Raw genomic sequence first — 25,691 nt, forward strand, 5'->3', positions numbered from 1 at the left:
CCCCTGAACTATATACTCTATGCTGTACATTACATTCTCCTGACCCCTGTACTATATACTCTATGCTGTACATTACATACTCCTGACCCCTGCACTATATACTCTATGCTGTACATTACATACTCCTGACCCCTGCACTATATACTCTATGCTGTACATTACATTCTCCTGACCCCTGCACCATATACTGTATTTTGTACATTACATACTCCTGACCCCTGCACTATATACTCTATGCTGTACATTACATTCTCCTGACCCCTGCACCATATACTGTATTCTGTACATTACATACTCCTGATCCCTGCACTATATACTCTATGCTGTACATTACACACTCCTGACCCCTGCACTATATACTCTATGTTGTACATTGCATTGCATTCTGATACTATATAGTCCTATCTGTTATATCTTATACAATATGCTCTACATAACTTGGTCCTTCCTTCTTTTGTCTACCCTCCATCTACGCACTGCTATATATAACATAATATGTAGTATGTAGAAGAAGGAATGTGGGACTTTGAATGAAGCACATGATTGTACGAACCATGTGCCTCCATCCCTTTTGAAATCTAAAAAGGAGAAGGTTGGGACTTTGAATGAGATGTAAGACACAACTGGTAAAATTGATACGCAGTGCCACATTTATTGTTGCATGGAAATACATGTAAAAAACATAACATGTTGCAAAATATGAAAAGGCTGAAATGTAGACCCCAAGTACAGGTTGTATAGAAACCAACATTGCACAATTCCATAGAATGATTAGATTTGTGAAACGCTTAATAGTATGATAACTGCATCAAGCAGGCTCAACGCGTTTCTTGGACCAATTTTCTACTTCTTCAGGAGCAGACATATGATGCGTATAATACAGCTCAGATTTCCAAAATGTGGTGCTGAAAGTTGGATATGAGCAGATAGTATCCATCCTGGGAGCTGAGGGAGCGTAAACTGGGCGATCAGGGCTCGCACACATCACACCCAGGAGTAGATGGGCTTGAGAGTTTTGGTAGATAACGGTATGTGCAACAGCGTCAGAAATTCCAACAAACAGCCCATAATGCGCTCCCAGCGTCACATTAGCGTGCTGGAAGTAGAGGCATCTCTCATCGGGCGGAGTGGCAGACAACGTACAAGGGGATGCCTGTAACATCCTGTGGATGGATACTATTTGGCCATATCTAACTTTTAACTTTTTAACATTTTCGAAATCTGAGCTGTATTGTAAGTTGTTTGGGGATATGTTTTTCTTCCTCACTCTCTGACCTCTGGTGGACTCAGCCCGCTGTTATTCATGAATAAATCATGGACTAAATAAGGAAGTGCAGGACTTCTTGAGTTGGGATGATGGCAATGAGTGATAGGGGGTGGGGACACTCATCCTATGAAAGACAGTTTTTTCTCTATTGTTCATTGACAGACGCAGCTGCATAGCTTCTTAGCCATTGGGTTATGCTCCTCCCATCAGGAATAGGACACTAAGGCAGGAAAAGCTTTCACCACACCTATTAGCTGTTATTTTATGGGAACCTTTTTTTGTAATTTATTCTTTAAGTAGAGTTCCTGGAGAGCTACAAGCACCAGCTGGCTGGGTTTCGAACTGAATATTCTACATCCTTAAGGTCTCCCAGCCTGGCCAGCGAGCGTGACCAGGTTACAGTCCAGAACTTGGCCTCACCACGACAAAGGCTCCCCCCCCTCTCATACAGGTTCCTACCTTTAGGGGGCGGATATATTGGCCACTGAGGGGGTTCTGCGGGGGGGCGTTTTTTTTCTGGTGGGGTCCCCTCCTGGGGACCATCTGATGCCTTTTGTCTGTGACCCCCCTGGTGGTCCTGGAGACCGCATGGCATGCCGTGGGGGCCGCCATTTTGCTGTAGACTTGCTCGCATTAATGTCAGAATCCCTCATTGTAATGTATGGGCAGCCATTTTCTAAATCTTCCCCATAGGAATGCATGGGGCAGCCATTTTCTTTTGGTCCACGGTGCTGGACAGCATAGGCAAGGCATCAGAAACTCTAGGCATGACCCAGGTGCTTTCACTTCCTGTGTCAGATTGTTCTTTCTGCTGTACAGATCGTTCCTGCATGCCTCCTAATCGGGTTGGTAATGTTTTTTTGGGGTCTCTTGTGGGTTTCCTCACACACACAACAGACTTGCTGTACCACCAGTGCAGCGCTGCAAACGCGTTTTTGCGACTTTTTAAAATAGACACTACATCTGTTTAAAATTAGGGAAAATTGAGTCCCAGGACAAAATTTCACCTACAGACCCCCTCAGTGCGACTGCGGAACCTTCTGGTCGCAGCCCCTGTCAGCTCTTACAGCAGTTATGGAAAGCCTAGTGTCAAAAGTGGATTTAGTGTTAAAAAGTAACACTAGCCATAAGCGCCTTTTGCCTTCCCCCCCCTCTTGTATCTTCAGGTTCGGAGGCAGATATGGCTGCCGCAGACACACCCCACCCTGGTGGCTCTGTGTCATCACATTCTGATGGCGAAGAGGACCTGTCCTCATCAGCCGCAGCGCGGGGAAAGCGCATTGCATCGCAAACTTTAAAAATGGCGGATGAGTCTACAGTGTCAGTAACGCAGGTGTCGTTTGGCACCCGCAAATCCCAGAATTTGGGCAAAGTGTTCCCCTGTCTGAAACTTTTTGACAATATTGTCAATGAGCAGTGGGGGCGCATTAAGCACATGTTAGTGGTGCCCAAGCATTTTACACGCTATTATCCCTTCGTGGATAAGGTGTCCACGCGGTGGACCGTACCACCAAAGGTGGATCATCCTGTTTCCAGACTGAATAAGTCTACTGTGGTCCCGGTGGAAGAATCCCCGGCCTTTACGGACCCCGTTGATAGATGGAGTCTCTGTCCCACCATTTACATGTGATAGCCAGCTCCATATTGAAACCAATTTTTGTGACCACCCTGGTGTCGCAGACCGTCACTGAATGGGTTAAGTTGCTAAAAGGTGTCTTGGAAACGGAACAGCTCTCCCTGGAGCTGATTGAGCTCTTGGATCAAATGGCTCAAGCCCTTCTGTATATATGCAATGCGTCGCTGGATGCGGCTCCACTGGTAGCCAGAGTGTCCGCAGTAGGGATTGCTATTAGACGCAAGGTGTGGCTAAAAAGCTGGTCTGCGGACCAAGCTTCCAAAATGGCTCTTTCTGACCTTCCCTTTACAGGGGAGAGGTTGTTTGGATCCTCCCTGGATGAGTTGATCAAAGGCCTTACGGGTGGGAAGAGTACTCTTCTCCCTCAATCCTCTAAGGGCAAGGTGCCATGTGCTAGACGGGGGCCTTCTTTTACTGCTCATAGGTGGCTTTTTCGTACCTTTGGGTTGCAAGAAAAAGGAAAGCCATTCAGGACTTCTGGGGGTTCAAACTGATCCGATCCGTGTACAAGATCGAATTCCGGTCTCGACCGTCGGACAGGTTCTTCCCGTCCAATCTGTGCCTATCTCCAGACCGTTTAAGGGATCTCCGAGAGGCGGTCCAAGATCTGCTGTCACAAAGAGTGATTGTGCCGGTTCCCTCTCAGGAACATTTTCAAGGGTTTTATTCAAACCTGTTTACTGTGCCCAGGAAGGAAAGCAAAGTGCGTCCAATCCTGTACCTCACGGCTTTGAATCGCTTTGTGCAGTTACAGAGGTTTCAAATGGAGTCCATTCGCACGGTAGTGGCATCCCTACACCAGGAAGACTTTTTGGCCTCCATAGATATCAAGGACGTATATCTACACATCCCTATCTACATTGGACACCAGCGTTTTCTCCGCTTCACTATAGGAGAGGAGCATTATCAATTTGCAGCATTACCCTTTAGTCTCGCCTCCGCCCCTAGGGTCTTTACCAAGGTGCTGGCTCCAGTGTTGGCATTACTGCGCCAATGGGGGATTTCGGTACCGGTGTACCTGGATGATCTCCTATTGAGGGCGGACTCCCTCTCAGCCCTGTTTGGTGATTTGACTGCCACTGTCCAAACTCTGCAAGAGTTCGGTTTGAACATCTAAAAGTCTGCCCTGATACCTTCAATGAGACTGGATTATCTGGGCCTGACTCTGGATTCCGCTTTAGCGAGGGTCTTTCTTCCCTTGGACAAGTTGCAAAAATTGCAGGCGGAGTATTCTCTGCGGACTTGCATGGGGGCCTTGGGTCTGATGGTATCAAACTTTGAGGTGGTTCCGAATGCTCAGTTCCACACGAGACCCTTACAAAAAGAGATTCTCGTAAAATGGAACAAGTATCCACAATCCTTGGATACTTTGATTCGTTTGGGTCGCAACACCAAGTCTGCTCTTCTGTGGTCCTGGATGGTGGAAAAGTCCAAGCTGCCAATAAATATCTTGGAGCCCAGAGCAAAAAAGTTTTGCCTGAGTCATTGGACGGCTCGTCTGCAAGGTTGCCCAGTCCGGATTCAATCGGATAATGCCATTGCCATGGCGTACGTCCATCATCAAGGGGGCACCAAGAGTGTCTTGGCGGCCCGGGAGGTGGCCGAGAGTCTGGATTGGGTGGAGAAGTTTGTCCCAGCTTTTTCTGCTGTGCACATCCCTGGGGTGGAGAGCAGGCAGGTGGATTACCTGAAGTCGTCAGGTTTTTGATCAGGGGGAGTGGTCCCAGCACCCGGAGGTGTTTCACCTCATGTGTGTCCGTTGGGGGACACCCAATGTCGACCTGTTTGCTTCTCGACTCAACAAGAAGGCTCAGAGGTTTGTGGTCAGGTCAAGGGATCCTCTGGCCAACGTCACAGACGCACTGGTGGCTCCTTGGGGGTCAGTATCGGCTGATCTATGCATTCCTTTCGTTGAAATTCCTGCCAAAGCTGCTGCACAGAATAGAGTTGGAAGGGATTTCGGTCATTTTAGTGGCCCCAGACTGGCCCCGCCGGTCTTGGTATGCAGACCTGGTAAGGTTGGTCCCGGATGCTCCTTGGAGGTTTCCTCTCAGGGAAGATCTGCTGTCTCAAGGGCCGATCTTCCATCATTCTTTACAGTCGCTGGGTTTAACGGCGTGGCTGTTGAAAGCCAGGTATTAACCACTTGCTGACCGCCTAAAGTCTATTTACTGCAGCACTCAGCTGCTTACAGGCAAAGCAACGTAGACCTACGTCGCTCGTTCCTTGGGGAGCCAGCGCATGTGAGCGGCAGCTCCGATGGCCGCCGGTCACTCGCGATCTCCCACAGGAGAAGGAGAAAGACAGACGGCTGATGTAAACACAGTGTCTGTCATACTCACTAAAGTAATCACAGAGGCTTTGTGATACTGCTATGTAGGATCGTATGTCTCTGTGATTACATTACAAGCCACGCCCCCCACAGTTAGAATCACGCCCCTAGGGACATACTTAACCCCTTGATCACCAGTAAAATTAACCCCTTCCCTGCCAGTGTCATTTTTACAGTAGCAGTGCATATTTATAGCACTGATTACTGTAGTAATGTCACTGGTACTCCCAAAAGTGTCAAAAATGTCAGTCAGGGGTCCGATCTGTCCGCCGCAATGTCGCAGTCCCGCAAAATCGCAGATCGCCGCCATTACTAGTTAAAAAAAACACAATAAAAATGACATAAATCTTTCCCGTAGTTAGTAAACGCAATAACTTTTGCGCAAACCAATCAAAATACGCTTATTGCGATTTTTTTTTTTTTTACCAAAAATATGTAGCAGAAAATAAATTGGCGTAAAATGTTAAAAAATTTTGATTTTTACTTTTTTTTTTTTGAGAATTTCATATAAAAAAATTTGAAAAATATTGTTATTTTTTCAAAATTGTCGCTCTTTTTTTGTTTATAGCGCAAAAAATAAAAAATCACACAGGTGATCAAATACCACCAAAAGAAAGCTCTGTTTGTGGGGAAAACGAAGGATGTCAATTTTATTTCGGTACAGCGTCACACGACCACGCAATTGTCCATTAAAGTCACGCAGTGCCGAATCGCAAAATAGGGCCTGGGCTTTGAGCAGCCAAATCCTCCGGGGCTTAAGTGGTTAAAGGATAGAGGTCTTTCTGACTCTGATTTCCTACACTTTTGAAGGCCAGGAAGTCTACTTCCAGGAAGACCTACCATCGTATGAGGAAATCGTACATTTCACGGTGTGAATCATTGAAAGTGCACCCTCGCTTGTTTTCGGTAGCTAGGGTTTTGATTTTTCTTCAAAAAGGGTTGAACAGCGTTTGGCTTTGGGCACTATCAAAGGCCAAGTGTCGGCTTTGGCTGTGTTTTTCCAACGCCCTTTAGCTACACATGCCCTGATTCACACTTTTATTCAGGGGGTGTGTCATCTGGCGGCTCCGAGATGATCCCCATTACCTCTGGGGGATCTGAATTTGGGGCTATCGGTTCTTCAAAAACCTTCTTTTGAGAACATTAGGGAGATTCCCCTGCTTACATTATCTCAGAAGGTTGCCTTTTTGGTGGCCATCACTTCGGCCCGCAGGGTGTCTCAACTGGTGGCATTGTCTTGCCGTTCACCTTATCTGGTCGTCCACAGAGATAAAGTGGTACTTCGACCCAATCAGTCATTTCTTCCTAAGGTGGTTTCTGATTTCCATATGAATGAAGACATTGTGCTGCCTTATCTCTGTCCTAAGCCCAAGCATCCCAAGGAAATTGCCTTGCATTCTTTGGATGTGATTTGGGCAATTAGGGTTTACCTGGCGGCTACTGAATCTTTCAGGAAATCAGATTCTCTTTTTGTCCTTACCAAAGGACCTCGAAAAGGATTGGCTGCGTCTGCTGCGACCATATCCAGATGGATCCGGTAGACGGTGGTTCAGGATTATTCACTGAAGGGTCAAGTTCCTCCTTTCCTAGTGAAGGCGCATTCTACTAGAGCGCTGAGTGCCCCCTGGGCTTTAAGCCATCAGGCGCCAGTGATGCAAGTTTGCAAGGCGGCAACTTGGTCATCAGTGCACAATGAACGCTAGAGAAAACTGGATTTTTGTACTTACCGTAAAATCCTTTTCTCTGAAATTCATTGACAGACGCAGTTTCCGCCCCTCTAATTATGAGTGGAATGGGCTGTTGTCTTCTAAACACTGCTTGCAATGAAACTAAGGGCTGTAGCAGAGTGTGTGGGGTTATGCCTGCAGGGACAGCCACATAGGCTTGGTGAAAGCTTTTTCCTTTTTTCCTGCCTAGTGTCCTATTCCTGATGGGAGGAGCATAACCCAATAGCTAAGAAGATATGAAGCTGCGTCTGTCAATGAACTTCATTGAAAAGGATTTTACGGTAAGTACAAAAATCTAGTTTTTTGTTTCCTCGCTCTCTGAACAAGGTCAGTGAATAAAGAAATTTACCTTGAGGGTGGAATTGTAAAATCCTCAGAGACAAAGCTGCCTTATGTGGGCGGAGTCCTGGTTTAGGGGAACCAATCTGCTCATGTCTAGTAATAATCTTTTTATTTCTATTTTAGTAGATGGACGGGAGATGAGGAAAACCTCAGAGGATTGTCTCACTTTGTCTCCAGACTGTAAAGTAGAAGATGAGGACATCACACAGTATAGTCCAGGAGAAAACCCGGCTACCTCAAATGTCCATCCGGCACCACACAGTGTAGATGGACCATCGTATTCCTCTTATCCTGAGGAACCTCAGACTGTGAGGGACGGTGCCGGACCATCGTATTCCTCTTATCCTGAGGAACCTCAGACTGTGAGGGGCGGTGCCGTCCTTTCAACAGATAAAAGGTTTTCCTGTACTGAGTGTGGGAAGGGTTTCCAGTCTAAATTCCTTGTTAATAGGCATAAAAGATCTCACACGGGGGAGAAGCCATATTCCTGTCCTGAGTGTGGGAAATGTTTTTCACAGATCTCCCATCTTTACACACACCAGAAATCGCACACGGGGGAGAAGCCACTTTCCTGTTCTGAGTGTGGGAAATGTTTTTTACGGAAGTCCCATCTTTACAGACATCAGCAATTGCACACAGGGGCAAAGCCGTATTCCTGTCCTGAGTGTGGGAAATGTTTTGCAACAAAAACATATTTTGTCAATCATCAAAGGTCTCACACAGGGGAGAAGCTACATTGCTGTTCTGAGTGTGGGAAGTCTTTTTCACAGAAGTCTGGTCTTTACAGACATCAGAGATCGCACACGGAGGAGAAGGCATTATCCTGCTCTGAGTGTGGGAAAAGTTTTGCACAAAAATCAACCCTTGTCGCACATCAAAGGTCTCACACAGGGGAGAAGCCGTATTGCTGTCCTGAGTGTGGGAAATGTTTTTCACAAAAGCCCAATCTTTACACACATCAGAAATTGCACACAGGACAGAAGCCGTATTTCTGTCCTGAGTGCGCAAAATGTTTTTCTAGGAAGTCCCATCTTTACAAACATCAGAGATCTCACACGGGGGAGAAGCCAGTTTCCTGTTCTGAGTGCGGGAAATGTTTTTCACAGAAGTCCAATCTTTACAGACATCAGAGATTGCACACAGGTGAAAAGCCGTATTCCTGTCCTGAGTGCGGGAAATGTTATTCAGATAAGTCCCATCTTCAAAGACATCTGAAATTGCACACTGGGGAGAAGCCACTTTCCTGTCCTGAGAGCGGGAAATGTTTTTCACAGAAGTCCAATCTTTACAGACATCAGAGATTGCACACAGGTGAAAAGCCGTATTCCTGTCCTGAGTGCGGGAAATGTTATTCAGATAAGTCCCATCTTCAAAGACATCTGAAATTGCACACTGGGGAGAAGCCACTTTCCTGTCCTGAGAGCGCAAAATGTTTTTCTAGGAAGTCCCATCTTTACAAACATCAGAGATCTCACAAGGGGGGGAAGCCAGTTTCCTGTTCTGAGTGCGGGAAATGTTTTTCACAGAAGTTCAATCTTTACAGACATCAGAGATTGCACACAGGTGAAAAGCCGTATTCCTGTCCTGAGTGCGGGAAATGTTATTCAGATAAGTCCCATCTTCAAAGACATCTGAAATTGCACACTGGGGAGAAGCCACTTTCCTGTCCTGAGAGCACAAAATGTTTTTCTAGGAAGTCCCATCTTTACACACATCAGAGATCTCACACGGGGGGGAAGCCAGTTTCCTGTTCTGAGTGCGGGAAATGTTTTTCACGGAAGTTCAATCTTTACAGACATCAGAGATTGCACACAGGTGAAAAGCCGTATTCCTGTCCTGAGTGCGGGAAATGTTATTCAGATAAGTCCCATCTTCAAAAACATCTGAAATTGCACACTGGGGAGAAGCCACTTTCCTGTCCTGAGTGAGGGAATTGTTCCCATTGAAGTTCTGTCTTGCTGTACATCAGGGATCCCACACAACCCTCAAGGTGTATTAGTGCCTTGAGTGTGGGAAATGTCTTCTATATGAATGTTGCTGGACTTCACTGCTCTCATGTGGGGAAGAAGCACACCCTGATATACACCTCAGATATACTCCATGGCTGATCTTCATCATGTAAGAAACAGTTCATAAGGAGATGAGAGATCACCAAAGACATGGATGAAGTGTTGTACCGTGTTGGCCATTGATAGCAGTAGAAAAATAAAAATGGAGTCATTACCTTTCATTGGCTGAGTACTTTTTGTGGTGTAAGATTTCACAAACTCCTAGGTCTATTTAAAAATAAAAGTTGAATGAAGTTAACCAGCATTCGCGCAGCTGTGACAAGTTTTTCGCATATTTTATTTCATATAACCATTGTCTCCATCTAGTGTCCATAATGCTCTACTGCACTATTTTTACCGATGGAAAATACATCACAAAAAGCAAGTTATGGAAGTACAGAGAATATCGTCAGCAAATGTCTCGCTGTACCAAACAACCTTCAGATACGCATAGCATAAGAGAGCTGGCCTCAAATAGAGAAGGTTGGTGTAAAGTACCAATCCAATAGGATATATAAAGTAACGTCAAATAAATCAGGTAAGGACATTCTCAACAAACAGTTTGGATAGGAGTCTCAGCATATGATGTTAGGAATGCAGTACTGCATCTTTTCTGGGGTGATCCTCCGATAATACATTATGGAAATAAACAGTAGGTTCATTCAAAAATCAGTCTACCATAACAGTCCCCGAAAAAAGTGTGTGTGTGTGTGGGGGGGGGGGGGGGGGGGGAGTCTGTGGTCTCGTTATAACAAGGCCAAATATAGGAGGACTGCACAGTAGCTTAAAGGAGTAAGAAGTAAAGGACAATGTCGGGTAGGTTAAACTAGAGAAGAGGAGAGAGAAAGAGGACGAGGGGGGTATAGGAAAATCAGGGGGGAAGGGGTAGGGGGATATGAAGAAGGGGGGTCAGGGAGGTAGGGTGCCCCTAGAGAGGACCAAGGCCAGTGCAACCAGTAGGGGGAAGAGATCCGATTCTACCATCTTGGTAGTAACAGAGCATCATCAGAGTCTGGAAGCAAGTAGTGGGAGATCCTGGGTCTCCAGAGTTTTTCGTAGGAGGACGCTTTATCCAGTATGACTGCTTAAATTTTGGAGTGAATTATTGCCTGAGTGTCTCTATGGGGTTGGTTTACTAAAGGGAAATTCCACTGTGCACTTGGAAGTGCAGTTTCGCTGTAGATCTGAGGGGGGCGATCTGAAATGACGGTAAGCTCTGCAAATTTCTATCATCCAATCATGTGCAAGCAAAAATGCAGTTTTTTTTTTCCTTGCATGTCCCCTTCAAATCTATAGCGACTGCACTTTCAAGTGCACTTGTAGCGCACAGTGGATTTGCATTTAGAAAATAAACCCTTATGTTTAATTTCTAGGACACATAATGAGGGGGATTTCATGCTTTTGCAATGGTTTTTTTAGCTGCTGTGATAACAGTAAGTAAGAGTTTAAATTGGCGATTGGTTAAAGTCAAGAGCTTGTTGTTCAGGTGCCACTGTTGGGTCAGGTGTCAAGGATGTATCGAAGAGGGTCGATAGCATACGGAATACATCTATCCAGAAAGTACTCACTGTGGGTCATTGCCACCAAATATGAACGTGTGTGCCAGGTGCACTACAGCCTTGAACGCATTGTGGGGGATTAAAGCGGAGTTCCACCCAAAAGTGGAACTTCCGCTTTAGGGAGTCCTGACCCCCCGACATGCCACATTTGGCATGTCATTTTTTGGGGGGGGGAGCGGGTACCTAGTTTTGACAGGTACCCGCTCCCACTTCCGCTCGGAGCGCCGCGGCGCCCTGAGCGGAAGTTCTCCTCTCCCCCTCCCTCCCTGCAATCTTCTGGGACACGTCAGAGGTCCCAGAAGATTGCCGGCCAATCACGGCGCGCAGCGCGACTCGCGCATGCGCAGTGGGTACCCGGCTGTGAAGCCGCAAACTGTAACAGCCGGGTGCCCACAGCAGTGATGCCGGCGCCGAGGGAGAGGATCGAGGCTTCCGGCGGCCGCATCGCTGGACCGTTGGACAGGTGAGTAAATGGCTGGAACTCCGCTTTAAGAGATCCTGGCAGAGACCAGGTACCACCTGGTGAGCACCTTATAGTTGGTTTCCAAAGCCACAATGTTGGGCGATCTGTGCATTGAAAGGGGGCACGCTGGTCTCTGTGCATTGAAAGGGGGCTCCTTTCACACTTTTGTGTTCCTGAAAAAAAACCCCTATTGAGCATCTGTGGGGCATCCTCAAATGGAAGGTGGAGGAGCACAAGGTCTCTAACATCCACCAGATGTCGTCATGGAGGAGTGGAAGAGGACTCCAGTGGCAACCTGTGAAGCTCTGAACTCCATGCCCAAGAGGGTTAAGGCAGTGCTGGAAAATAATGGTGGCCACACAAAATATTGACACTTTGGGCCCAATTTGGACACTCTCACTCAGGGGTGTACTCACTTTTGTTTCCAGCGGTTTAGACATTAATAGCTGTTTGTTGAGTTATTTTGAGGGGACAGCAAATCTACACTGTTATTAGAGACCGACCGATTATCGGCAACACCGATATATCGGGGGCTGATATGAACTTTTCCCAATATATCGGAATTGGCCTTTGGATTTATCGATATTGCCGATATTTTTGTGACGTCATTGTGTATGTTGCGCGCACACGTTCTGCCATCTAACACCGCCTCCCACACTTGCGCGGCCCATACGTGACGTAATTTCACCTCGCGCTGCACACATTCCCTGCCTTAAGACCACCTCCCACGTGCTCAGCCAGCTGCAGTCCGGTCACGGGGCAAGCCATCCACCCACAGGCCTTGGCCTCAGCCACCACCACAGGGTGCCAGCCGCCAGCCATCCGACCCACAACAGAACAGGGTGAAAGCAGGCCAGCATCCAGCCACCGACTCCACAACAGGGTTCCAGCGAGCAAACCAGCCACCCACCACCGTGACCACAGTGTTCCAGCAAGCCAGCAGCCACCCACGACAGGCCAGGGTGAGTGAGTGACACCAAGCCAGCCACCCACACAACAGGGTGACCTCAAGCCAGCCACCCAGCACAGTGTTCCAGCAAGTCAGCCACGGCACACACCACAGTGTTTCTGCAAACAAGCCACCCACAACAGGGTGATCCCAAGCCAGTCATCCACAACAGGGTGACACCAAGCTAGCCACCCACCACAGTGTTCCTGCAAGCCAGCCACCCACAACAGGATGACCCCAAGCCAGCCACACAGCCACCACAGTGTTCCAGCAAACCAGCCCCCCACAACAGGGTGACACCAAGCCAGCCACCCACCACAGTGTTCCTGCAAGCCAGCCACCCACAACAGGGTGACCCCAAGCCAGCCACAGTGTTCCAGCAAGCCAGCCACCCACAACAGTGTGACACCAAGCCAGCCTCCCACCACAGTGTTCCTGCAAGCCAGCCACCCACAACAGGGTGACACAGACAGCCACCCACCACAGAGTTCCTGCAAGCCAGCCACCCACAACAGGGTGACCCCAAGCCAGCCACCACAGTGTTCCAGCAAGCCAGCCACCCACAACAGGGTGACACCAAGCCAGCCACCCACCACAGTGTTCCTGCAAGCCAGCTACACACAACAGGGTGACACAAAGACAGCCACCCACCACAGTGTTCCAGCAAGCCAGCCATTCACAACAGGGTGACACAATGACAGCCACCCACCATAGTGTTCCTGCAAGCCAGCCACCCACAACAGGGTGACCCCAAGCCAGCCACCCACAACAGGGTGACACCAAGCCAGCCACACTGTCAGGCGTCAGCCACCTGACCCACAACAGGGGGGCAGCCAGCCACCCAAACTACCAGGCGTCAGCCACCCGACCCACAACAGGGGACCAGCAACTCAGCAAGCCACCCACACTGCCAGGCGTCAGCCACAGACCCACAAGGGTGCCAGCAACTCAGCAAGCCAGCCACACTGCCAGGCGTCAGCCACCAACCCACACTGCCAGGTGTCAGCCACCAACCCACAAGAGGGTACCATCAAGCAACCCACACTGCCAGGCGTCAGTCACCAACCCACACTGCCAGGCGTCAGCCACCAACCCACAACAGGGTGCCAGCAAGCCACCCAAACTGCCAGGTGTCAGCCACCAACCCACAACAGGGTGCCATCAAGCCACCCAAACTGCCAGGTGTCAGCCACCAACCCACAAGGGTGCCAGCAACTTAGCAAGCCACCCACACTGCCAGGCGTCAGCCACAGACCCACAAGGGTGCCAGCAACTCAGCAAGCCACCCACACTGCCAGGCGTCAGCCACCAACCCACACTGCCAGGCGTCAGCCACCAACCCACAAGAGGGTGCCATCAAGCAACCCACACTGCCAGGCGTCAGTCACCAACCCACACTGCCAGGCGTCAGCCACCAACCCACAAGAGGGTGCCAGCAAGCCACCCACACTGCCAGGTGTCAGCCACCAACTCACAACAGGGTGCCAGAAACTTCAGCAAGCCATTTTTTAAATCGTTTTTGTGTCTTTCAAATTGAAATGGAGATGGATGAGGAGTGAAAAAGTAAAAGTGTAGTCTGGGACTATTTCTTATTTCAACCTTCTCCAGGAAAAGCGGCAGTGTGCAACACATGTACAATCAACATAAGCATGGGATAAGTAACTGCAAAAAACAAAAATACGTCAAATCTTTGGGCCCATCTAAGAGTTCATCATATTGAACTATATTATGCAGCACAGAAAAAAACAAAATGAATATCAATGTGATTTTGAAATACCTCCTCCACTATCCGAGGTAACAATAACAGATACAGTATGTTTCTGAAAAAAAAAAAAAAAGGTGTCACTGTCTAGATTCAAATGGAAGATCCCAACTGCTGGACAGAGTAATCACAGAGATGATAGTCACTGATAACCAGCCATTTACAATGGTGTCTGACTCAGGATTTAAGCAGTTGATGTCCATACTTGAGCCAGGCTACACACTGAAGAGTGAAAAGTATTATCAAACCGAAATGCTGGCAAAGCTTCACCAAAAGGTTGTTGACAAAGTAAAGGCTATGCTGCAACCATAGAATGCTGGCAACTCCCTCTCATTCACGACTGACTCTTGGTCAAGACAAAGAGAGTCAGAGTCACTAATGATTCTTACATGCCACTTGATTGACAGCGGATGGACAAAAAGGCAATTGGTGTTGAATACAAAAGTGATGCAAGGATCCCACACTCGGGAGTACAGTAGAGAAATGTTTCTAGGCATGCTTGAAGACTGGGGAATCAACAAAGACCGAGTGATGCTTGTGCTACTTTGAGACAGTGGAGCAAACATGCGGAAAGGAATGAGGCTTGCTGATATGTCCGACCTCAGTGTCATGGCACACAACACCCTCCAACTTCCAAATTATGGTCTGTCAAGCCAAAGAGCTTTGATTAATATATGCTTTGAGAAGCTTGAAGAGATTAAAAATGTTGTGCTTGCAAGTCTTTTTAATCCTCCATACAAGAACCATGCTTTCTCTGATGTATTAGCAAAGGCAAAACAATGGCTAACAGAGATATTCAACAGGAGGTGCAGGAGGTTCCTGCCGAAAAGACAAGTCCAAAACGCTATTTTTATAAAAAGCAGCATGCTGCAAAACAGAAAAATGTCCAAAAATATGTCAACTAACAGAAGAGAATCTTCTTCATCGAATTGATCAGGACATTTTCAGTGTTTTATTGAGGCCTCATGCAGAGGATTCAATTTCTTCTGAATCTGCAATAATGAGCCTGGATGATGAACTTCATCTCTATTTAAAAGAAAATGAGGCACGCTACAAAAGACTTGCTTTCCATGCTAGAAGATACCTCTCTCTCTCTCTCTCTCTGCTCTTCTGTCCTCTCCTCCTGAGCATGTTTATGAAGTCGCAGCATTATATGAACAAAACAGAAGCCGTTTAACAGGTGCCCATGGACATGCTGAAATGTTCTGCTTTCCGCAGTATAATATTGTTCTACTTAACTGGGAGTATTGAAAAGAGTAGTGTCCACTCCAATCCACTGCCTAGCTTTTTTCTAGCAGTTTTGCACTGACTGCAGTAGTTGCAGTGAGTGCCCTACTGCAGCGGTAGTCCACTGTCTCCAATCCAATTAACTGTCTATAAAGATTAACGTGTTTATTTTGCAAAATTTTAAATGTGCCAAAATGTCGACCAATATCGGCCGGTACTGATATGCGATGGCTGAAATACCGGTATCGGCAAAGAAAAACCGATATCGGTTGATCACTAACTGTTATACAAGCTGTACACTCATTACTTTACATTGTAGCAAAGTGTCATTTCTTCAGTGTTGTCACATGAAAAATAATAATAAAATATTTACAAAAAATGTGAGGTACTGTATGTTACCGTGGCCGAAGAGAACAGCGATAGGACGTTCAGCATAACCAGTCTGTTGATTCCTTCCGGCCTAGAGGAAACTGGAGATTCATGTTCTTGTAATGTGACTCCACTCTAATTGGATATCACTGGACACACGTATTCTTTTGGATTTGATCACTAAAGAGGACTTTTTATGGGACAATTATACTTGTTTTAATTTGAATTTATATTTACACATCTGTTTTGTCTCTGAATTTTTTGTATCACCATTATTATTTGGTGCTGTTAGTGCGCTACTGGTGATGCACACATATATATGTGACTTATTTCATTTACATTGTAGTATGGGGTCAAAGTTGCATAAATTCCAGTGTACTGTATATTCCATAGTTTGTAGACATTATAACTTTCAAACAAACCAATTAAAATACACTTATTGGTATTTTTATTTTTTTACCAAAAACATGTAGCAGAATACAATTTGGCATGAAGAACTTAGATTTTTTTTTTTTTTATTGGATAGGTTTTATAATAGAAAATATCAGGGTGGGGGGGCGCATGCGCGGCGCGAAGCTGGGCGGAGGCTAAAGTCTCAGCTCCGCCGGAGGGGAGAGAGAGAAGCTACTTCCACTGGGCCAAAACGATTTTTTTTTCAACTTTTCACCTCTCGCACCCCCGTAGGAACCCTCCGTGCATGCTGTCAGCTAAAAAGAAGCAACGGGGCCGCCCGCCACAGCACTCCCTGACAACTTACCTGCTCCGCACCAAGGAGACCACAAAGATGACTAAAGATGGCGCCCAGTCACACTCCACGCTGCATGAGGGATCATCCTCTCCGCCTTCCTCGTCCACAGCTCCTACAGGGGATCTTGAGTACACACAGGGCATTACTAAGGCAGACCTGGATGCAGGATTTGCGGCCATATATGAGAAACTGGCTGATAAATTTCAGACAGATATCCATAAGTCCACAAACACTCTAACTTCAGAGATAGCTGCATTGGGAGGGCGCACCGATCTTCTTGAGGCGAAACATGATGAACTCTCACTAGCTCATAATGATCTCAGGAAAGATTTTGAGCTTCTGTCTGACAACTATAACCTGCTCCAATCTCAGGTGGAAGATTTGGACAATAGGAGTCGCAGGAATAACCTGCGCCTCAGAGGATTACCCGAATCCATAGCTGAGCTCCCCCCTGCAGTTAATAAGCTCTTCAGAGAATTACTCCCAGACAGGCCTGAATCTGCATTTCTTGGTGATAGGATCCATAGGGCCCTTCGCCCCAAGCCTCCACCAGACAAACCCCCTAGGGATGTAATTTTGTGTCTTTAAGACTTTCTGGTGAAGGAGGACATCCATTGAGCATCTAGGAATACCCCTAACATCGTGTTGGAAGGGAACAGGATCCAAATATTCCCGGACATCTCCCAGGCCACTTTGGAAAAACGCCGCAAGATGAAAGAGGTTACTTCCTCCAGGCGGCTAGGATCAGATACAGATGGGGTTTTCCCTTTAAGCTCACGGTTCCCCATAATGGCTCAGTTTATGTGGTTTAAAATGTCGCTGAAGGCAAGGAACTGCTCATCAAGCTGGGCCTCCTGGAAGATGAACCTGAGTTTCGCCAGCAAGTGACTCCCAGACCATCATCAATCTGGGCTACCCCTGCCACTAGGCGAGATCAGCGCAGATGGCGTAACCCCTTCAGAGATGGCTCTATTTAATCTTTTACACTCTGATTCTAACTTTGCTCATAAACCCACTTAATAATGTTGCACTTAGTGACTTGGTATGATGGGTGCTTATTGTTGTGTCCTCCGTCATGGCATGGCTGCCCTGCATCATGGGGGGGGGGCATGGGGTGTCGGTATATTTACGGGCTTTGGAATTTAATAGGGGTGTGTTCCCCCTTATTTTGGGTACTACGAGTTATTTACACTTTATCTAAGTCTTTCTGTATGTATTTCATGGCATGCTCTTAGTTTGAACGGGTTCTTGCTCCTCTCTCTCCCCTTCCGCTGGTTTGTCCCCACGGATCTGTTCGCGTTGATCCGCATCCTGGCCATGCATTGGCTCCGCAGGAGCGACATGCATTTTGGTGGGCGAGCTGCGGGTTCCCGCGAGCGGGAGATGGACGTTGATGTCCATTGGTTCATGTTTTTTTGGATGGGTCTTTTTTTCTTACCCATCCCCCACAAAGCTTTAAAAATTTTGATGATCTTTGTTATCATCTTAACCTCAGTTTGTTGCTGGTTTTTTACAAAAGTTACAGAAAAAAGAAAGTCATTTATACAGATCTATGCATTGCTCAATCAATCACAATTCAAGTTTGACGGGCCAAAAACATTTGGGCCTTCACCTAGAAGTAATGGAGAAACAGCAGGTTTAATGTGTATTCCTTCCTGGGTGCAATTTCCTCAAACATCCCAATCTGCTGTTATGCCACGTCTACTTTGGTGTTCGCTCCCTTTTAATCATCCTTACATGAGAGACATCTACACCTTAATTTTTTTAAATGGGGCTCAAAGTTATTTCACATAACGTCCAGGGGTTTAATTCCCCTAACAAAAGACATAAAGCTTTCAGGCAGTATAAGCGTTTGGGTGCAGACATTATACTGCTACAAGAAACGCACTTTGCCACTGACAAACAACCTAAATTTTTTAACAAATCCTTTCAACAATTTAAATGTTCCACATATAACAATAAAATCAAGGGGGTTGCAATATTCATCCGAAATAGTATTATGTTTGACATTTCTGATACTTAAAGGTAATATATGTGGTAAACGGAATACAATTGTGTCACTCTACGCCCCTAATGATGCCAAAACCTCGTTCTTTAATCACTTTTTTGATACGCAAGGCAGATTCGAATCTCCTCATATGATTGTTGGGGGGATTTCAATCTGACAGCCCATCCACTTCTGGACAGGAGTAGGGTGGTGGCATCCTCCAAGGCCTTCCCCAAGAGCTTGTCTCGTGCGCTTAATGACTCGCAATTGGTGGACGCCTGGAGGGCCCACAATATTGGTATTAGGTCTTACACTTTCTATTCCCACCCACATGACAGTTTTGCGAGATTGGACTATATTTTTTGCACACCGGTCCTTCTGGCAAGCTCATCTGATGCTCGTATTCACGCCTGCCCATGGTCTGATCACCAGATCGTCTCTTTTAAGGTTGACAAGGTAGGGATGGTTGGATCACCCTTTAACTGGAGACTGAACGATTCCTTGATCAACGATCCTGCCTTGGTAGCCCAGATATCTTCATCTTTAGAGGAATATTTCAGATTTAATGAGATTGGGGACACCCCTATTTCCACAATCTGGACAGCACATAAAGCTGTAATTAGGGGTAGGTTCATTGCTCTTGCTTCTGCACAGAACAGGTCCAGATCGGCAGATATTAGATCCTCGACCAAGGACTTAGACCGTCTCTATAACCAAGTTAATCTCTCCCCCTCCCCCGCACTGTTAGATCAAATTTCCACTAAAAGAAGGGCTCTTAATGAAATCCTCTCCAATGATACCGAAAAAGCACTTAGATGGTCTAGAGCCAAATTCATTCTTAATAGTAATTCATCCTCCTCGATGTTTGCCAAGAAACTCACACAGGCAGTTAAACCCACCCATGTCTATAAACTTAGAAGACAGGATGGTAAAATGGTTTCCCACCCTGAGAAGGTACTAGAGATTTTTACAAACTTCTATAAGACTCTCCTATCAGAACCTACCTCAACGCCCCAATCTAAATTAGATGCCTGGCTTAATAAATTAAACCTCCCAACCCTCACGGTTGAGCAGAGAGATAAATTGGAAGCGCCTTGTACGGATGAAGAGCTTATGACTATTATCAAATCATTAAAAACCTCCACAGCTCCAGGCCCAGACGGTTTTTCCGTGACCTATTATCAAACATTCTCTTCTCTCCTTGTCCCTAGACTAACTAAACTATTTAATTGGGTACTCCAGGGTGGTAGTTTTCCAGGTGAGATGTTGCTCGCAAATATGTCCCTCATCCCTAAACCCGACAAAGATCATTCACTCCCCCAAAACTACAGACCCATCTCGGTCATGAATAATGACCTTAAGTTATTTGGCCGTCTCTTGGCCAATAGACTGGCAGATAACATAACGCAGTTAATTCATCCAGACCAAACAGGATTCATTCCGTGCAGGCAACTTACGGACAATATCAGACTAGTGGCCAATATTATACAGGACGCTAACTCTACAAAAACTCCAGCATGCTTAGTCAGCTTAGACATTCATAAGGCATTTGACAGCGTCAGTTGGTCTTATATGGAAAATCTGTTGCCCAAATTTGGGCTGGGCGGTGGATTCATTCACGGCTTCAAAGCCCTATATGACTCCCCCCAGACAAGTGTCCGCTTGCCGGGTTGTAACTCGGATTTTTTCCAAATTAAAAGAGGCACCAGGCAGGGGTGTCCCCTTTCCCCCCTGCTTTTTGCCTTGGCCATTGAACCTTTGGCATGTGCCATTAGAACCAATAACAAGATAAAAGGCTACTGTAAAGGCGGCAGGGAATACAAGCTGAGTTTATACACAGATGACGTTTTATTATTTTTAGCTGATCCACATTTGTCTTTACCACAGTTACTGGTGGAATTGGAAGACTTTCGTTCTATATCAGGTCCGGGTGTGAATATATCCAAATGTTCCCTGATGCCATTGAACATGCCTTATTGGATGCAAACATCCATCAGGGAAAGTTTTTCCTTTCCATGGTGCACAAAATCTTTTAGATACCTAGGGGTCCAGATTACTCCCCATTATGATTCCCTATATTTGTCCAACTTTCCTCCCATTTTTAAAAAACTGAGTACCCTCCTTAAGACATGGTCTTCATACTATATATCATTTCTGGGTAGAATCATGGCGGTAAAAATGGTCATTCTCCCTAAGATACTCTTCCTCTTCAGAGCCCTTCCCATTAACATGCCCAAATCCCACATGGTTACTTTTCAGCGTGAATTATCCAAATTTATATGGAGTGGGCGGAGGCCCCGGTGTAATAAACATGTTCTTTACTTTATACCCCTCAATTATTGGGGGGTCTGGGTCTCCCTGACCTATGGTCTTATTACCTGGCTGCGAAGTTTGTGCAATTGGCTCAATGGTACTCTGAAGAGATAGACATACCTTGGCTATCATTTGAGAATGATTCAGTCGCTTCCCACTTTCTGCAAGCCACTCTATGGAACAAATCAGTTACCCCGAGACACATTACTCAACCCAATAAGATTATTAGACACTTATATCAGCTATGGTTGAAGTATGGAGATGCATATGGGCTGATTTCTCAGGTCCCTCCCTTAGCCTCATTTCTAGCCTGTATTGACACTCAAATTCTCCCTCTAAGTAGGGAGGAATTGCAACCCTGGCTCTCTAGAGGCCTGGTTTCCCTTAAAGCCCTATCGGTATGTAATACCTTCTGTTCATTTGACCAACTCAAAAATATGCATAAACTCCCTACCTCAGAAGCTAATCACCATAGTGTTATAAAATAATTATTTCAGTCTCAATATTCCTTGTCGCTACACCCCCCCTATACTCCATTTGAAAACATGTGCTGCTCCTTCCCCAGGGGTAAGGGCTTAATTTCATTATTATATAACCACTTCAACAGTTTCTCCGCACCTGATAAACATAAATATATGATTAAGTGGGAGGAGGACTTGGGGTGCACATTTTCGATTCTTGAGTGGCAGGGTATGATAGGTAATTTACGCAAATGTACACGCTCTAATGCTTGTAGGGAATCTCCTCTTAAATTGTTTACAAGGTGGTATTTGACTCCTTCCCAGATACATACTTTTTATGACTCGGTATCTCCCCTTTGCTTCAGAGGCTGCGCAGAGGAGGGCACCTTCCTACACCTTTTTTGGAATTGTAGACACCTACAACCCATTTGGGATAGGGTTAAGCAGTTGCTTCCGTCCATAGCTGATCCAGGTGTTACCCTTTCCCCAAAAATGTGCCTTCTCTACTCACGTGTCCCCGGGGTTCCTATTCAGAAGTCCAGACTATTTCACACCTTAATGTCCTCCATTCAGTGGATGATTGCCCTAAATTGGAGATCTGATACTCTCTTATGGTCTCAGGTCTTATCCAGAATGGATAGCATCAGGCTCTCAGAGAAAGTGTTCCATTCCCTGCACCGTTCTATGCCAGTTTACTATGCTAAATGGGATCCATGGGATCTTGCCACTCAATAGATTTGTTTGGGACTCTTATGTTATGTGGTTTGATATGTGGTTTATGTACACTATATCTGCTCTCCAGTCTGGCTAACCTGGATGACACGTTTGAAGTTATTTATAATTCGCTCTTTTGTAATATGAAGATCCATATGTGAAGAGCATTGGTCCTTTTTGGTCTCTATTTCTTCATTATCTGCTCCTGTATATTGCATTGTATTTGTTACGATCTGTTTTTTTTTTTTTTTTGTTTGTATATGACTTTCTAATAAAATCTTTTGTAAACAAAAAGAAAATATCAGGGTGTTCTTTCAATTTTATTTTGTTTATAGAATAAATAAAATAAAAAACATAAAAAAAAAAAACAGTGGTGATCAAAAAAGAAAGCTCTATTTGTGAAAAAAATGATATAAATGTCATTTGGGTACAGTGTTGCATGACCAAGCAATTACCAGTTAACCACCTCAATACTGGGCACTTTCACCCCCTTCCTTCCCAGACCAATTTTCAGCTTTCAGTGCTCTCGCATTTTGAATGACAACTACTCAGTCATGCTACACTGTACCCAAATGACATTTTTATAATTTTGTTCACACAAAGAGAGCTTTCTTTTGATGGTATTTAATCACCACTGGGTTTTTTTATTTTGTGCGATATAAGCGAAAAAAGATTGAACATTTTTGAAAAAAAATATATATTTTCTACTTTCTGTTTTAAAGAAATCAAATAAAATCAAATTTCATCATAAATTTAGGCCAGAATGTATTCTGCTACATGTCTTTGGTAAAAAAATCCTGATAAGTGTATGATAATAGGTTTGTGTGAAAGTTATAGAGCCTACAAGCTAGGCTACGTATCATTGAAAATTGATCAATCCTGATGTACTGACTACCTATCTAATTTCTTGAGGCCCTAAAATGTCGGGACAGTACAAATACCCCCCACATCACCCCTTTTTGTAAAGAGGACAGTCCAAGGTATTTAGTAAGAGGCATAGTGAGTTTTTTGAAGTTGCAATTTTTTGCCCACAATAGTTTGGGTAATGAAGATTTTGTTTTTTTCGCAAAATTGTCATATTAACAAGTTGGCATAGATAAACTTTCAATTACACCCCAAAATATATTCTGCTGTATATTTTATGAGGCATAATAAGTCTTTTGAACGTGTCATTTTCTTCCACAAGTTTTTGGAAAATGTGATTATTTTTTCAACACAAAGTTGTCAATTTTTAAAATATTTCTCACTAATAGCATGTACATACCAAGAATGACACCCTATAATAAATTCTGCTACTCCTCCTGAGTATGGGGATACCACATGTGAGACTTTTACACAGTCTGGCCACATACAGAGGCCCAACATCCAATGCACTTTTACCGTTTTATTCCTTTTATTAATAATTTTTATTCACTTTTACTGTTTTATTTCTAAAAATGACAGGCCTACAATATAAAACAACAGATTTCCATGAAAAACCATGTACCTTTTCCTTCGGATGTTTAGGCCTGGGACACAGGGAAGGCAACACAATGTCTTCATTCAAATGAAAGTCAGAGACAGCCTTTGGAAGGAACGCCGGACAGGAACGAAGAACCACCTTATCCCTGTGAATCACCAGGTAAGGTGAATGACAGTTCAGACACCCTGCACGCAGAAGTGATCGCCACTAAAAAGTCCACCTTCTGGGACAATGTAAGCAGGGGAATCTCCCAAATATTTTCAAAAGGAGGCTTCTGCAGAGCTGAAAGCACCAAATTAAGATCCAAAAGGCGGCAACGGAGCCCGCACTGGAGGAGCCAAATGTCGGACACCCTGAAGAAAGGTACGCAGCAGGGAGTGTGTGGCCAAAGGTCGTTGGAAGAATACCGCCAAAGCCGACACCAGGCCCTTGATGGTACTCAAGGCCAATTTCTTTTCAATCCCCTGTTGAAGGAAGGTTAAGATCCAAGTCGCAAAGAAGGAGCGAGGAAGAACCCCAAGAGACTCACTCCATGCAATGTACGTCTTCCACGTACAAAGGTAAAGCTGACCAGAATCCCTTCTGCTTCCATCCTGCGTAGAAGTCTGGGCAGATGCCTAAGAGGAGGGAAGGCGCAAATCAGTCAATACTGACCCCAGGGAGCCACTAGCATGTCTGTGGCGTCCCTCAGAGGATCCCTTGACCGAGCCACAAACCTCTGCACCTTTCTGTTGAGCCGAGACGCCAACAGATCCACCTCGGGGATGCCCCCCACGGAGACATAGCTGATGAAACACCTCTGGATGAAGGGACCACTCCCCGTGATCCAACGCCTGCCGACTGAGATAATCCACCTGCCAATTTTCCACCCCGGGAATGTGTACAGTGGAGAGGGCTGGAACAAACCTCTCTGCCCACCTTAGAATGCCGGCTACCTCCAGAGCTGCCAAGACACTCTTGTGCCCCCTTGATGGTTCACATAAGCCATGGCTGTGGCATTGTCTGATTGATTGTGCACTGGACAACCCTAAAGATGATCTGTCCAATGATCCAGACATAGTCTGATCGCCCGGAGTTCCAAGAAATTGATCGGTATTCTGGATTCAAATCCCCTGAGCAGAATGCTTGCCGAGGACGCCTCCCAAGGCCGTACAGGCTGGCATCCATGGTGACCACTGTCCAATATAAGGGGAGGAAGGATTTTCCCAGCTGAAGCGCAGGAGAAGTGTAATGTTCTGGTACCTTTGGGTACCCTAATTACTCTGTCATAAGTGTATGCGCCCCACCATTCTCTTTTGGTAAGGTGCGCATACACCTTTAAGACTGATGCTGTCATCACTGAGCGCCGGACTGGATGGCTATTTAGATCGCCGGCTCTCACTCACATGTGTTCGTTCAAACTGCTTTGTGCCTTGATGCTAACCTGTCTTGAAGCTCTCATGCTTGCAGGCATACCTTGCTGTCGGAAACACGCTGCGCTGATCCCCGTATCCCGCTACCGGATCATCCGCTCTTGCCGAACCTCTCCTCAACTACATTGCTATTAGTGATAAGTACCCCACAGGGGAAACCTCTATAACTTTCATACTAAAGCTTACACTATCTAGCTCTGCATACTAAGGACTATTACTACATCTGCATTATCTAAGATTGCTAGCTCTTGAGCCTTCTACCACCTGTTCTTGCACTGGGTTGATCTCTCTTGTATGTCCACCTGCTACTCTGTCATCTGCTACCATACATGATTGCTAAACCTATCTGCATCTCATCTGCTACTATCTTACTTTCAAGAACATTTCCTTTCAAGTGTCTGTCATCTACCATCTCTACCCAACCTGTCTCTTCAGCCTATCATCACTGTGTTACTATATACATAAGTCACTCTAGGAAACATCTTATTGAGTGTGTGTGTATTTACTTGCTGAATTGAGATCATCCACACATGATGAGTCATTGAGAGTTGGGATTGGTGTCTCAGCGTTTCTCTACATGACTACTGAAGTGGAATATTTCTGCAGCTGAAAATCCACATCATACATAAAACGCAGGAGCGTTACAAGAAGGAAGCCACCATATCAAGGGCTCTCTTGTTACCCAACTCAGCCGGATCTGATTTTCCAGAGACTGGGGAGTCTTGTTCCACTTGGTCAGAATCTCCCTTTGCAGGGACCTCATATGGAACTGTGCAAACGGAACCGCCTAGAAGGTAGACACCATCAGGCCCAGCACCCGCATGCAAGTCCGGAGGGATGACCATCTGTTGAACAGCAGGTGAATTGCAGCCTGCAATTTTTAGAGTTTGTCCAGAGGAAGAAGCACTCTGAC

General features: G+C 45.7%; 2 protein-coding genes across 2 annotated transcripts in view; both read left to right on the forward strand.

The window, feature by feature from the left end:
• Positions 1 to 25,691, forward strand: part of LOC309550283 (uncharacterized protein) — a 1,519,274-nt gene that overhangs the window by 569,919 nt on the left and 923,664 nt on the right.
• The window catches only part of LOC309550756 (uncharacterized protein), a 137,484-nt gene that overhangs the window by 1,134 nt on the left and 110,659 nt on the right, over positions 1 to 25,691 (forward strand). The gene's annotated exons all lie outside the window — the stretch shown is intronic.

This window comes from Pelophylax lessonae (assembly GCF_965119305.1).
Source record: "Pelophylax lessonae genome assembly, chromosome: 3".
NCBI lineage: Eukaryota > Metazoa > Chordata > Amphibia > Anura > Ranidae > Pelophylax > Pelophylax lessonae.